The following is a 14,334-nucleotide window of genomic DNA, read 5'->3' as shown; positions in this document are numbered from 1 at the left end:
GTAAGGTTTAACGTCAGTTGACTCGATACCCAATCATAGAAATGCTGCTGAGACAAACCTAAATTTGTTTTGTTCCATTGGGCATCCTTTTTATTTGACTAGTCATTTGACTAGCACTTCTTGTAGATTTATTTGGATGCCTAACAAATTGTGGATTTAGCATGGAAATAAGATTTGCACTCATCAAGGACATGATGTGCTGTTCCTTACCTACCCAGTCCAGAGTTAGTTAGGAGGTTGGAGTAATGTGCTGTATCAGAACCCTCATATGTATTAATTGTTTGTATGACTATTTGGTCCATGAAATGTGAACAGCTACATATCCACCAGTCAGAATACACAAACATTTTCTATTGGACTATTCATGGGTTGCACGTTGCATCACAATATTGTTTTGAACTTTTGTTTTAGGACTGATGTCCAACTGAACATTCTACTAAATGCATCCTCATTGGGGGCTGATGAATTGGTCTAAAGTTTTATTACTGTGGCTTCTAAAGAAGGCAAATAATTAGTAGGAAAACCTTTTGTCATAATTTTGATGTTGCTAGATTGACTTTAGATGCAGTATAACGTTAGCTAGCTAAGATTGAGGGGTGACTTCCAGATTTTAGCTGGCTAATGTTAGCATTGCTAGCTATTTTTGAGTAACTTTTCTTACCATTGCCATTTATCTAAGGTACATTTCACAACGTGATGATGGAAAAGTTGTTTCCTACTAAATATGTGCCAACTTTAGCAATGACATCGTATTCCCAAGCCCCTATAGTGTAATTTAGATGAGTCAATCGCCCCCATTCTACTTTTGAGCATTGATATGGCTGTGGCGCTTTGATAACAATGGCAAAGACGCGACCAAGTGACGGATTTGCAACCCATGAATACTCCAGAAATAAGCAGCCCTCTGTTTGAGGCTCTAACAGAATGCAAAAGAACTAGGGGTAAATGTATTGAATGAATGGGTTTAGCACATTGTAGTGAAACATGCACACTAACCACCATACATTGTTGTAGCTACAGTACAAGGGTACACTCCTGCTATAGTGTTTCCCTATTATACTGCTGTTCTGTTCCCTGCAGTCTGGTGAACATGTTCTCCAGTCTGTAGACAGTCAGAGACACTAAACAGATTGGCTTTCACTCGCTCCTCATAAATGGGTTGAAATAGCAGACAGACACGGTGCTTTTATGGTGTTGCTTTTCAAGTCCGCTCAGAAGCAGCGAATGATGTAGTCGTGTGCTTCATGCCACCGTAACTGAGCAGGAGATCTGCAGGACGGAGAGGTCGTTTTTGGGGGGGTTATTGGCATGTTGGACTATTAAAGCATTGTTTTTGTACTCTGCTATTTAATTTACAGGGTCCATTGAGATGTGTTGAACCCTGCTGCCGTGTGGTTTAGATATTTTGCCAGGCCATACAACTTAGAAACCATCAGCCATCCAAAACTGATTTTGGCAATTGGCTCTGGGATGAGAAATATGTTGTAGCTAGTGAAGGGCCGTATTGTTCTTGGGAAGGGATTTGCTTTTAAAAGAGAGGGAGGTGGGTTAAATGCCCTGTGAAATAATATAGTACACAACTGGAATCATAACTGCTTACTTTATTTAGTTTCTAAAGAGACTTCAGCAGAACTTTGAAGAGCTAAGGGAGTTTAAGAGACCAGTGGCTTGTTTAAACGGAAGAGTTTTAGATTCAAGTCACTTCCTCCATAGTGTTGGGCATCCATGTGTGAGAGCAGGGGCCCACTGGTGTCTATGGTGGTTCTATGACTCGGGTCAGAGAGAGGTAGAACTAGATATTATCACGGTACTTAGGTGCCGATACGATATATTCCAAACATATTTCTCACCATACGTCTGCTGCAAAGGGACAAGAAAGACTCATGTGAAAACAAGTTTTGATCAGTCGTTGAAATAAGTGCTGAAAACTAACTAGCTCACTATTTAAACAGAAGATTGAGAATAAACTATAAAGGAAAAATACTGGAGTTTTGGTGCAGGTACAGCCGACTACTATTACTAAAGTAATATTGCGATATATCGTCAAAAATAATATCCTGATATGTATCTGTATCAATTTTATAAACTCAGCCAAAAAAGAAATGTCCACTCACTGTCAACTGCGTTTATTTTCAGCAAACTTAACATGTGTAAATATTTGTATGAACATAACAAGATTCAACAACTGAGACAAAGTGAACAAGTTCCACAGACATGTGACTAACAGAAATTGAATAATGTGTCCCTGAACAAAGGGGGGGGGGGGGGGGTGTCAAAGGTAACAGTCAGTATCTGGTGTGGCCACCAGCTGCATTAAGTACTGCAGTGCATCTCCTCCTCATGGACTGTACCAGATTTGCCAGTTCTTGCTGTGAGATGTTACCCCACTCTTGCACCAAGGCACCTGCAAGTTCCCGGACATTTCTGGGGGGAATGGCCCTAGCCCTCACCCTACGATCCAACAGGTCCTAGACGTGCTCAATGGGATTGAGATCCGGGCTCTTTGCTGGCCATGACAGAACACTGACATTCCTGTCTTGCAGGAAATCACGCACAGAACAAGCAGTATGGCTGGTGGCATTGTCATGCAGGAGGGTCATGTCAGGATGAGCCTGCAGGAAGGGTACCACATGAGGGAGGAGGATGTCTCCCCTGTAACGCACAGCTTTGAGATTGCCTGCAATGATAACCAGCTCAGTCCGATGATGCTGTGACACACCGCCCCAGACCATGACGGACCCTCCACCTCCAAATTGATCCCGCTCCAGAGTACAGGCCTCGGTGTAACGCTCATTCCTTTGACGATAAACGTGAATCTGACCATCACCCCCGGTGAGACAAAACTGCGACTCGTCAGTGAAGAGCACTTTTTTTCCAGTCCTGTCTGGTCCAGCGACGGTGGGTTTGTGCCCATAGGCGACGTTGTTGCCTGTGATGTCTGGTGTAGATCTGCCTTACAACAGGCCTACAAGCCCTCAGTCCAGCCTCTCTCAGCCTATTGCGGACAGTCTGAGCACTGATGGAGGGATTGTGCGTTCCTGGTGTAACTCAGGCAGTTGTTGTTGCCATCCTGTACCTGACACAAACAACAACACAGAGTTACACATGGAATAAACAAACATACAGTCAATAATACAATAGAGAAAGTCTATACAGTGTGTGCAAATTAGGTAGGATAAGCGGGGTGAGGCAATAAATAGGCCATAGTGGCGAAATTATGACAGTATGGCAAATTAAACACTGGGGTGATAGATGTGCAGAAAATGAGTGTGCAAGTAGCGGTACTGGGGTGCAAAGGAGCAAAATAAATCAAATAAATAACAATATGGTGATGAGGTAGTTGGATGGGCTATTTACAGATTGGCTATGTACAGGTGCAGTGATCTGTGAGCTGCTCTGACAGCTGGTGCTTAAAGCTAGTGAGGGAGATATGAGTCAACAGCTTCAGTGATTTTTGCAGTTCGTTCCTGTCATTGGCAGCAGAGAACTGGAAGGAAAGGCGGCCGAAGGAGGAATTGGCTTTGGGGGTGACCAGTGAAATGTACCTGCTGGAGCGCGTGCTGCGGTTGGGTGCTGCTATGGTGACCAATGAGATGAGATAAGGCTGGGCTTTACCTAGCAATGACCTATAGATGACCAGTGAGTTTGGCGATGGATATGAAGCGAGGGCCAGCCAGCGAGAGCATACAGGTCGCAGTGGTGGGTAGTATATGGGGCTTTGGTGACAAAAGGATAGCACTGTGATAGACTGCATCCAATTTTCCGAGTAGAGTGTTGGAGGCTATTTTGTAAATGAACTCACCGAAGTCAAGGATTGGTAGGATAGTCAGTTTTACTAGGGTATGTATTGCAGCATGAGTGAAGGATGCTGTGAAATAGTAAGCCGATTCTAGATTTAATTTTGGATTGGAGATGCTTAAAACTTCTTATGGACCAAATCCCGTTAACGGGATCGATTTGACAACATCCGGTGACATGGCAGAGCGCCAAATTCAAATTAAATTATTCAAAATATTTAACTTTCATACAATCACAAGTGCAATACACCAAATTAAAGCTTTACTTCTTGTTAATCCAGCCACCATATCAGATTCCAAAAAGGCTTTACGGCGAAAGCAAACCATGCTATTATCTGAGGACAGCACCCTATCAAACAAACAGACAATCGTATTTCAACCCGCTAGGCGCGACACAAAACTCAGAAATAACGATATAATTCATGCCTTACCTTTGACGAGCTTCTTCTGTTGGCACTCCAATATGTCCCATAAACATCACAAATGGTCCTTTTGTTCGATTAATTCCGTCGTTATATATCAAAAATGTCAATTTATTTGGCACGTTTGATCCAGAAAACACCGGTTGCAACTCGCGCAACATGACTACAAAATATCTCATAAGTTACTTGTAATCTTTGTCCAAACATTTCGAACATCTTTCCTAATACAACTTTAGGTATTTTTTAACGTAAATAATCGCAAAAATTTAAGACGGGATAAACTGCGTTCAATACAGGACGAAAGCAAAGTGGAGCGTGCCTTCAGGTTGTGCGCCTCTAACAAACAGTACACTTTACTCAACCCTCGTTCTGAACGGCAATACTTCTTCATTACACAAAGGAAAAACCTCAACCAATTTCTAAAGACTGTTGACATCCAGTGGAAGCGATAGGAACTACAAGCAAGTGCCTTTAGAAATCTAGATCTCCATAGAAAACCATTGAAAAGAGTGTGACCCCAAATTATTTTTTCCCTGGTTGGTTTGTCCTCGGGGTTTCGCCTGCCAAAAAAGTTCTGTTATTCTCAGACATCATTCAAACTGTTTTAGAAACTTCAGAGTGCTTTCTATCCAAATCTACTAATATGCATATCCTAGCTTCTGGGCCTGAGTAGCAGGCAGTTTACTTTGGGCACGCTTTTCATCTGGACGTGAAAATACCGCCCCCTAGCCTAGTACTGGGCGGAGCGCGGATAGTGGTGACTATTTAAGTCTGAAGGCCTGGAGATAAAAGCTGTTTCTCAGTCTTTCGGAAGGAGTGTTTACAGTCTAACCAGACACCTAGGTATTTGAAGTTGTCCACATATTCTAAGTCAGAACCGTCCAGAGTAGTGATGGTGGGTAAGTGTGGTCAGTGATCGGTTGAAGAGCATGCATTTAGTTTTGCTTGCATTTAAGAGCAGTTGGAGGCCACGGAAGGAGAGTTGTATGGCATTAAAGCTCGTCTGGAGGTTAGTTAACACAGTGTCCAAAGAATGGCCAGAAGTATACAGAATTGTGTCGTCTGCGTAGAGGTGGATCAGAGACTCACCAGCAGCAAGAGCGGCATCATTGATGTATACAGAGAAAAGAGGTGGCCCGAGGATTGAACCCTGTGGCACCCCCATAGAGACAGCTAGAGGTCCGGACAACAGGCCCTCCGATTTGACACAGTGAACTGTATCAGAGAAGTAGTTGGTGAACCAGGTTAGGCAATCGTTTGAGAAACCAAGGTTGTTGAGTCTGCCGATAAGGCTATGGTGATTGACAGAGTCAATCCTTGGCCAGGTCGATGAATACAGCTGCAGAGTATTGTTTGTTATTGATGGCAGTTATGATATCGTTTAGTACCTTGAGCGTGGCTGAGGTGCGCACCCATGACCAGCTCGGAAACCAGATTGCATAGCGGAGAAGGTACGTTGGGATTCGATATGGTCGGTGATCTGTTTAACTTGGCTTTCGAAGACCTTAGAAAGGCAGGGTAGGATAGATATAGGTCTGTAGCAGTTTGGGTCTAGAGTGTCTCCCCCTTTGAAGAGGGAGATGACCGCGGCAGCTTTCCAATCTTTGGGGATCTCAGACGATACGGAAGAGATTGAACAAGCTAGTAATAAGGGTTGCAACAATTTCGGTGGATAATGTTAGGAAGAGAGGGTCCAGATTGTCTAGCCCTGCTGATTTGTAGGATTCCAGATTTTGCAACTCTTTCAGAACATCAGCTATCTGGATTTGGGTGAAGGATAAATGGGGAGGCTTGGGCAAGTTGCAGTGAGGGCTGCAGGCCTGTTGACCGGGGTCGGGGTAGGCAGGTGGAAAGCATGGCCAGCCGTAGAAAAATGCTTATTGAAATTCTCAATTATTGCAGATTGATCGGTGGTGAGTGTTTCCTAGCCTCAGTGCAATGGGCAGCTGGGAGGATGTGCTCTTATTCTCCATGGACTTTACAGTGTCCCAGAACTTTTTGGAGTTAGTGCTACAGGATTGCCATTTCTGTTAGAAAAAGCTAGCCTTAGCTAGCTACAGAAGTCAACAAATGAGAGCGCCTGGAGAATGGCAGTGGAGCTAGGCACTGCAGGACCTGGATTAACCTCCACATCACCAGAGGAACAGAGGAGGAGTAGGCTAAGGGTATGGCTAAAGGCTAAAAGATCTGGTCGTCTAGTACGTTCAGAACAGAGAGTAAAAGGAGCAGATTTCTGGGCATGGTAGAATAGATTCAAGGCATAATATACAGACAAGGGTATGGTAGGATGTGAATACAGTGGGGGTAAACCTGTGCATAGAGTGACAATGAAAGAGATAGTCTCTAGAAATATCATTTAAACCAGGTGATGTCACCGCATGTGTGGGAGGTGGAACTAAGTTGTTAACTAAGGCGTATTGAGCAGGGCTGGAGGCTCTACAGTGAAATAAGGCAATAATTACTAACCAAAATAGCAATAGACAAGGCATATTGACGTTAGGGAGAGGCATGTGTAGCCAAGTGATCATAGGAGTCCAGTGAGTGGCTTCAGGCAGCTAGCGGGCCGGGGCTAGCAAGCTAGCAGAAGGGCCTTTGAGGGACGTCGCGACGGAAGAAAGTCTGTTGTGGCCCCCTCGTGCTGTTACGTCGGCAGACGGATCAGCAGGGCTCCGTGTGGTAAACCAGGCCAATTGGTAAAATAGGTATAGTGGCCAAAGAATTTGTCCGATGGGCCTCTTAAGCTAACAGTCCGATGTGCTCCAGACAGCTAGCGGGCCGCGGCTAGCGGATGGGCATTCAGGGGACGTCGCGACGGAGGAGCCAGTTGAGAGACGAATCACATCGGGTGTCCCGTTGTGATGGGTTGATGGGGGTCCAGGCCAGTCGGCAAAATAGGTATTGAAGCCCAAGGAGTGGCTGATGGACCTCTATGGCTAGCCGGGAGATTGGCCTTGCAGATGGGTCTAGCAAAGCTAGCTCCTGGCTAATTGGTTCTTGCTTCGGGACAGAGACGCTAGCCAGGAGTGGCCACTCGGCTATCAGCTAGTGAACTGCGATGATCCAGGTGGGGGGGAAGGAAAAAGGTTGAGTGTCCTAGTGTTTAGTGTCCTAAGTTTTCATAACTGTGACCTTAATTGCCTACCATCTGTAAGCTGTTAGTGTCTTAACGACCGTTCCACAGGTGCATGTTCATGAATTGTTTATGGTTCATTGAACAAGCATGGGAAACAGTGTTTAAACACTTTACAATGAAGATCTGTGAAGTTATTTGGATTTTTATGAATTATCTTTGAAAGACAGGGTCCTGAAAAAGAGATGTTTCTTTTTTTTGCTGAGTTTATATACACTGCTCAAAAAAATAAAGGGAACACTTAAACAACACAATGTAACTCCAAGTCAATCACACTTCTGTGAAATCAAACTGTCCACTTAGGAAGCAACACTGATTGACAATACATTTCACATGCTGTTGTGCAAATGGAATAGACAACAGGTGGAAATTATAGGCAATTAGCGAGACACCCCCAATAAAGGAGTGTTTCGGCAGGTGGTGACCACAGACCACTTCTCAGTTCTTATGCTTCCTGGCTGATGTTTTGGTCACTTTTGAATGCTGGCGGTGCTTTCACTCTAGTGGTAGCATGAGACGGAGTCTACAACCCACACAAGTGGCTCAGGTAGTACAGCTCATCCAGGATGGCACATCAATGCGAGCTGTGGCAAGAAGGTTTGCTGTGTCTGTCAGCGTAGTGTCCAGAGCATGGAGGTGCTACCAGGAGACAGGCCAGTACATCAGGAGACGTGGAGGAGGCCGTAGGAGGGCAACAACCCAGCAGCAGGACCGCTACCTCCGCCTTTGTGCAAGGAGGAGCACTGCCAGAGCCCTGCAAAATGACCTCCAGTAGGCCACAAATGTGCATGTGTCTGCTCAAACGGTCAGAAACAGACTCCTTGAGGGTGGTATGAGGGCCCGACATCCACAGGTTGGTTTTGCTTACAGCCCAACACCGTGTAGGACGTTTGGCATTTGCCAGAAAACACCAAGATTGGCAAATTCGCCACTGGCGCCCTGTGCTCTTCACAGATGAAGCAGGTTCACACTGAGCATGTGACAGACGTGACAGAGTCTGGAGACGCCGTGGAGAACGTTCTGCTGCCTGCAACATCCTCCAGCATGACCGGTTTGGCGGTGGGTCAGTCATGGTGTGGGGTGGCATTTCTTTGGGGGGCCGCACAGCCCTCCATGTGCTCGCCAGAGGTAGCCTGACTGCCATTAGGTACCGAGATGAGATCCTCAGACCCCTTGTGAGACCATATGCTGGTGCGATTGGCCCTGGGTTCCTCCTAATGCAAGACAATGTTAAACCTCATGTGGCTGGAGTGTGTCAGCAATTCCTGCAAGAGGAAGGCATTGATGCTACGGACTGGCCCGCCCGTTCCCCAGACCTGAATCCAATTGAGCACATCTGGGACATCATGTCTCGCTCCATCCACCAACGCCACGTTGCACCACAGACTGTCCAGGAGTTGGCGGATGCTTTAGTCCAGGTCTGGGAGGAGATCCCTCAGGAGACCATCCGTCACCTCATCAGGAGCATGCCCAGGCGTTGTAGGGAGGTCATACAGGCACGTGGAGGCCACACACACTACTGAGCCTCATTTTGACTTGTTTTAAGGACATTACATCAAAGTTGGATCAGCCTGTAGTGTGGTTTTCCACTTTCATTTTGAGTGTGACTCCAAATCCAGACCTCCATGGGTTGATAAATTGGATTTCCATTGATTATTTTTGTGTGATTTTGTTGTCAGCACATTCAACTATGTAAAGAAAAAAGTATTTAATAAGATTATTTCATTCATTCAGATCTAGGATGTGTTATTTTAGTGTTCCCTTTATTTTTTTGAGCAGTATATTTTGTCCCATCACTACAGCAGTAGTTCTCAACATATTTTTGAACTGTGGCACTCCTTGATTGGGAAAAAAAAAACTCTGCGGCACACCAGCAATGTCCCTATTAATTTTTGTGTTAATGACCTCTGATACATACTGCAAATCTATCTGTGACCAACATTTTTTAAATAGTTCAAATAAACCCTAATGAATCTATTTTCATAGTTCCTTACTCATGATGATTTATTTGTGTTCCCCTTTTAAGAGTGTCCTGTGAATCTGCACTAGACAGAAAAATAAATGTAGCTCTGGTGAAATAGGTCTTGATGTTTGAATGATTTGGGCTGTAGACGGTGAAAAGGGTATTTTATGTTTGAACGATTTGGGCTATAGTCAAGCGGTTTTCTGCATTCTAAAGGTGCAACCACAGACACAAAGACATGCTCCATTTGTTTCTAATAAGGCAGAGGCTGTGGTACAGCTAAGCCTAACAAGACTTGCCTGTGCTAATGGTTCTCACAGCAAGGTAAAATTGGACAAATGATTTTGCTTGTGATGTCCCAACTCCAATGATGCAAATGTAACGACAGCCTGAGCGCATTAGACTTGAAACAACGATACATGTTACGTGGGCCTCAGGAGGCGGCAGAGCGAGCACGCCCCCATCCATATCGCCGGGGCCGCAGTGGAGAGGGCAAAAAGCTTCAACTTCTTTGACGAGTACGTCACTGACAACCTGAAATGTTCCATTATTCCATCCAGGAGACAGAAGAAATTTGGCTTGGCCGCTAAGACCCTCGCAAACTACAGATGCACCATTCAGAGTATCCTGTCGGGCTGTATCACCGCCTGGGATGGCAATTGCACCGTCCACAACCACAGGGCCCTCCAGGACATCTACAGCACCCGGTGTCACAGGAAGGCCAAGAAGATCATCAAGGACCTCAGCCACCCGAGCCACAGCCTGTTCACCCTGCTACCATCTAGAAGGTGGAGACAGTACAGGTGCATCAAAGCTGGGACTGAAAGACTGAGAAACAGCTTCTATCTCCAGGCCTTCAGACTGTTTAATAGTCACCATTAGCCAGGCTCCGCCCAGTACCCTGCCCTGACCTTAGTCACTGTTACCATTCTGTACTCTACCCTGCACCTTAGAGACTGCTGCCCTATGTACATAGTCATTGAACACTGGTCACTTTAATAATGTTTACATACTTCATATGTGTATATACTGTATTCTAGTCAAGGCTCACATTATAACTACTGTTATATGCACAATTTTTGTTAATATATTGTCTATACACGCCATCATATACATATACACTGAGTGTACAAAACATTATGAACACCTTCCTAATATTGAGTTGCACCCCCTTTTGCCCTCAGTCTCAATTCATTGAGCATTAACTCCACAACGTGTCAAAAGCGTTCCACAGGGATGCTGGCCCATGTTGACTCCAATGCTTCCCACAGTTGTGTCAAGTTGGCTGGATGTCCTTTGAGTGCTGGAACATTCTTGATATACACATGAAACTGATGAGCATGAAAAACCCAGCAGCGTTGCACTTCTTGACACAAACCGGTGTGCCTGGCTCCTACTAATACCCTGTTCAAAGGGACTTCAAATATTTTGTCTTGCCCATTCACCCTCTGAATGGCACAAATACACAATCTGTCTCAAGGCTTAAAAATCATTATTTAATTATTTAATCCCGTCTCCTTCCCTTCATCTACAATGATTGAAGTGGATTTAACAAGTGACATCAATAAGCGATCATAGCGTTCACCTGGTCATTCTGTCATGGAAAGAGCAGGTGTTCTAAATGTTTTGTACGCTCCGTGCATATTTATGTTCTGGACTCTGACATTGCTCGTTCTTAACTCCTTTTATACATTTTTTTTTCTAGGTTTGCACTGTTGGTGCAAGAACCATAGGCATTTCAACATAGGCTATTATCAGAGGGGCACTGGTGCTTCAAGTTCATATTCCATTCGCATTCCACAGGTCACATTTAAAACTGAGTGGTCAAAAGACTTACCATGATTAGGAACATTTCCTCTGCACAACTGTGTTCCTCAAGGCACTCTGGGTGAAAACCAGTGCACTAAAGAATAGGATAGGTAAGAGGAAAGGGAGGTGTGGGGAGGAGGGTGAAACGAGGGATGTCTAGTAGAGAGACTGATGGGGAGAGGGATGGAACGAACGGAAGAGGAAGGTAAGAAGAGGTGTTCCAGAGAGCATCTCACACTGAGGGAGAGGCAGAAACCCATCCCACCCTCTTCCAAGGGGCTTCTTCCTGATCCTCACCTACTCAGTCTAACAGTCAGAACACACCTCTATGGAGAGATGGAGTTAGTATTTTCTCTCTTTGTCCTCTTATTTCATTGCAACAGATGTTGTGTATATTTTTTTCAAGTATTAACTTGCCCCTTATTTAAGGATTTACTGTCTTTAACCCTTGTTAGATTTTAGGGTTTACGGACCGTCCGATGAGAGAACCAAGGATGTGGAAAATCTCATCAGTGGTTCCTTGTCATTGCAATCCTTCCCACAGCAGCGTCCTATGACTAGCTTGCCCTAGCCTATCTAACCCTTGAGCCTTTGTCTGGTCTGCGCTAGCCTGTGTGGTCACGGTGTTGCTGCTGTCCCGCATGAGTGGAACCACGGTGGTCCTGGCCCATTTGGCCTGTGTTAAATTAGCCCCCTGCCTGGGGACAGCAGATAGGGTTCCCTCTTAGGCCTCCCAAAGCCTCCTCGCCGTCCCTTCGCAGGCAGCCCTCTGACGGAGCACAAGTTGTCTACAAATAAAACGGCAGACGGCCAAAAATCTCACTCGTTTATTTATTTTTCAACCCCCTCTCCTCTTCTTACCTTCCTCCTTTGTAATAAAGGGCTATTTCCTGTTTTGCGGAGTGAAGGGGGAATACGTGAGACTGCTGCAGTGCCTGTCCGAGGCCTCCTCACCGGCAGGAAGGGGCTTTTTCCCCCGCAATGGCTTTTCCATGTGCTCTGTGAGATGAATGAAGACACATTGTGGAATAGAGGGAGGGGAGAGAGCGAGAACCCTGGCTCCCAACTGCGCCTGCTGCTTCCTGCCTCTGCGCAGCTACTGCTCAACGGGACCTGTGCGCAGCTACTGCTCAACGGGACCTGTGCGCAGAATTCAATTCAGTAGCACACTAGACTGGGAAGTCGTACCGATGTGAGTAAGACCTTTTAAACAGGTTAACATTCACAAGGCCACAGGGCCAGACTAATTACCAGGATGCTTACTCGGAGCATGCGCTGACCAGCAGGAGAGTGTCTTCACTAACATTTTCAAACTTTCCCTGACCCAGTCTGTAATACCTACATATTTCATGCAGACCACCCTAGTCACTGTCCCCAAGAACGCAAAGGTAACCTGTCTAAATGACTATCGCCCTGTAACACTCACATCTGTAGCCATGAAATGCTTTGAAAGGCTGATCATGGCTCACATCAACTCCATCCCAGACACCCACTCCAATTTGCATACCGCCCCAACAGATCCACAGATGACGCAATCTCTATTGCACTCCACACTGCCCTTTCCCACCTGGCCAAGAAGAACACCTACATGAGAATGCTGTTCATTGACTGTAGCTCAGTGTTCAACACCATAGTGCCCTCAAAGCTCATCATTAAGCTAAGGACTGTAGATTTGAACACCTCCCTCTGCAACTGGATCCTGGACTTCCTGACTGGCCGCCCCCAGGTGGTGAGGTTAGGCAACAACCCATCTGCCAAACTGACCCTCAACAAGGGGGTCCCTCAGGGGTGCATGCTTAGTCCACTCCTGTACTCCCTGTTCACTCAGGACTGTGTGGCCGTGCACAACTCCAACACCATAATTTAGTTTGCTGACAACACAACAGTGGTTGGCCTGATCACTGTCGATGATGAGACAACCTATAGGGAGGTCAGTGAACTGGCAGTGTGGTGCCAAGAAAATAACCTCTCCCTCAACGTCAGCAAGACAAAGGAGCGAATCGTGGACTACAGGAAATGGAGGGACTAGCACGCCCCCATCCACATCGACGTGGCTGTAGTGGAGTGGGTCGAGAGCTTCAAGTTCCTCAATCCATATCACTAAGGAATTACAGTGCGTTCGGAAAGTATTCAGACCCCTTGACTTTTTTGTTTTATTTATTTTTACCTTTTTTTTCCCCCCTCCCCAATTTCAATCTTGTCTCATCGCTGCAACTCCCCGGTAGCCTAGTGGTTAGAGCATTGGGCCAGTAATCAAAAGGTTGCTGGATCAAATCCCCGATCTGACAAGGTTAAAAATCTTTCGTTCTGACCCTGAGAAAGGCAGTTAACCCACTTCCCCGGGCGCCAAAGACGTGGATGTCGATTATGGCAGCCCCCCTCACCTCTCTGATTCAGAGGGGTTGGGTTAAATACGGAAGACGCATTTCAGTTGAATGCTTTCAGTTGTACAACTGATTAGGTATCCCCCTTTCCCAACTGGCTCGGGAGGCAGAGGTTGAGTCATGCGTCCTTCAAAACATGACCAGCCATGACACCAACCCACTTAACCCGGAAGCCAGCCACACCAATGTGTTGGAGGAAACACCGTTCAACTGACGACCGAGGTCAACCTGCAGGCGCTAGAGCGCAATGAGCGAAGTAAAGCCCCCCCCCCGGCCAAACCCTCCCCTAACCTGGACGACCCTGGGCCAATTGTGCGCCACCCTATGGGACTCCCGATCACAGCCGGTTGTGATACAGCACGGGACCGTTCCCGGGTCTGTAGTGACACCTCTAGCACTGCGTTGCAGTGCCTAAGACTGCTGCGCCACTCGGGAGGCCCAGCCTTATTCTAAAATTAATTGAAATTAAATAATTTCCTCATCAATCTACGCACAATACCCCATAATGACAAAGCGAATGTATTAAAAATAAACAACTAACTTATTTACATAAGTATTCAGACTCCTTGCTATGAGACTCGAAATTGAGCTCGGGTGCATCCTGTTGCCATTGATCATCCTTGAGATGTTTCTACAACTTGAGTTGGAGTCCACCTGGGGTAAATTCAATTGATTGGACATGATTTGGAAAGGCACACACCTGTTTACATATTGTCCCACAGTTGACAGTGCATGTCAGAAAAAACCGAGCCACGAGGTCGAAGGAATTGTCCGTAGAGCTCCGAGTCATGATTGTCAATGCATAGATCTGGGGAAGGATACCAAGAAA

At 45.9% G+C, this 14,334-nt stretch overlaps 1 protein-coding gene across 2 annotated transcripts in view; it reads left to right on the top strand.

Moving 5' to 3' along the window:
- bop1 (BOP1 ribosomal biogenesis factor) overlaps window positions 1-14,334 on the top strand; it is a 121,244-nt gene that overhangs the window by 24,427 nt on the left and 82,483 nt on the right. The window lies entirely within an intron of this gene.

This window comes from Salmo salar, chromosome 14, assembly GCF_965601325.2.
Source record: "Salmo salar chromosome 14, fSalSal1, whole genome shotgun sequence".
NCBI classification, from domain to species: domain Eukaryota; kingdom Metazoa; phylum Chordata; class Actinopteri; order Salmoniformes; family Salmonidae; genus Salmo; species Salmo salar.
Note: the sequence above shows the minus strand (reverse complement) of the source record. Positions and strands in the feature narration are given on the sequence as shown.